Source organism: Hemiscyllium ocellatum, unplaced genomic scaffold (genome assembly GCF_020745735.1).
Source record: "Hemiscyllium ocellatum isolate sHemOce1 unplaced genomic scaffold, sHemOce1.pat.X.cur. scaffold_826_pat_ctg1, whole genome shotgun sequence".
NCBI lineage: Eukaryota > Metazoa > Chordata > Chondrichthyes > Orectolobiformes > Hemiscylliidae > Hemiscyllium > Hemiscyllium ocellatum.
Window position 1 is genome coordinate 1 of NW_026869256.1, and position 1,834 is coordinate 1,834.

Here is a 1,834-nt window from a genome sequence, read left to right on the forward strand (position 1 = left end):
GGGACATCACATTATTTTTACAGGTCGCTGCAACAGCGAGGGCCGAAGTGCCTGCACTGCATTGTAACGTTCTATGTAGTAAGCTACATTTCCTGCTGGTTTCTCATGTCTCTCCTCACTGTGGAAGCTTCCAGTCACATCTTCCAGAGATTTGTCTGCACTTCATTTAATAGAGGCAACTGTATTTCCTGCTCAGAATGTGATCTCTCTGCAATGGAGAGGAAAACAGAGTCGGTGACAAAATTGAGATCACTTACATTCTTTCCAGAATCAACAAAAACTATCCCGATCTTCCAGTCTCCTGTAACTTCAACATTACACTGTTTTCCCACCCTTCAGGCTCTTTGCCCGTATTCCTGATGAAGGACTGTTGCCCGAAACGTCGATTTTACTGCTCCTCGGATGCTGCCTGAACTACTGTACAATTCCAGCCCCACTCTAATCGTGACACTGTGTTCCCAGGCCACTATTCCGGTCTCTGGTTTGCTGCAGTGCTCCTTCAAGGAATAACACAAGCTGGAAGACCTGCAACTCATTTTCTACAGACAGACTATGCAAACTTTAGGTCCCAACATCGAGTTCAATCATTTTGGAACCCGTCCGCCCTCTTCCACATTCTTCACCCAACCTTCCATCCCGACAGTTCCGAAGACAGATCATTGGACTCGAAATGTTAACTTTCCTTTCTCATGAGATATGGACACGAGCTGCTGATTTTGTTCAGACCTTTTGGCTTTACTTCAGGGAACTTTGCTTGTCCGTTGTAATCGCCAGACTGCTGGAAGCTTCTGATTGCAGGATGAGATTTCAGAGGAGATGACAGGAATGGCAAGGGCTGGACCATTCCCATTGTGAAGGTAGACTAACCAATTAACCGTGCACATTTTATGAAGAGGATAGATATGTATGACAGGGATCAGCCTGTATTTGGAAGGAATAGAGTGACATAAATGAAATACAGGAGACGAGATGTTTTGAGGAGAACTTGCAAGAATGCTTTCACCAGTCGAGTGTTGCTTATCTGGAAATCATTATCTGAGCATGTGGTAAAGCTACGTGTCATGAGAACGTTCCAGCAGTCTGTAGCCGAACACTTGAAGAGCCAGAGCACACGTGGATAAGGAACAGGTACTGGAAAGTGTGACCAGGACAGACAGACGCGAGATGGGTGTCCTGAACGCAATGGGTCAAAGACAAATTTGTGTGCTAAAAGGCAGCTGTCGGTGCGGCTCTGTGGCGCAATGGATAGCGCGTTGGACTTCTATGTCATCGCTCAGGTTGTAATTCAAAGGTGTGGGTTCGAGTCCCATCAGAGTCGAATTTTGGTTTATGGTTTGGAAGGTGGTCAGAGCAGACTCGGCTGCTCATCTGCAAAACCAACAGTATTCGTGCAGAAACTCAACTGTCTCGAAACGGAACATTTTCCTCTCACAAGTTTAAATTTTCGATGTCTATTTATGATAGAGATCAATAAACATCTGTTAGTCAGTAGGCAACACGATGATGTGTATCGGATGGAAAAAGACACAAAATTGTTTTGTCAGCCATGATGATATTGAATCATGGAGCGGACGAGATCGGTATTAACAATGGGCTCCTTTGTGTCTGTGCCATTTCTGGCCCAATTTTTAAACAATCATAATAATAACAATATGAATTAAACACCACGAAATATTTTGGTCTCACCTCCACATCCCTTCCCTTCCAGCTGGAACAGACAGCTCTTGTTTCAGCTTTAGATCAGACAGCGGAGGGATCTGACAAGTTCTCCTTCAGACTGAGTTTTGCTTCGCATGGGTTTCAAAGCGGACACATGGAGCAAGCAATTGCATGG

The 1,834-nt window shown here is 44.9% G+C and overlaps 1 non-coding gene across 1 annotated transcript; it reads left to right on the forward strand.

Moving 5' to 3' along the window:
- The first annotated feature begins 1,227 nt into the window (after nt 1-1,227).
- On the forward strand, nt 1,228-1,318 carry trnar-ucu (transfer RNA arginine (anticodon UCU)). The gene is given in 2 exon segments: nt 1,228-1,264; nt 1,284-1,318. It is a non-coding gene; the product is annotated as a tRNA-Arg (tRNA).
- Nucleotides 1,319-1,834: the final 516 nt, after the last annotated feature.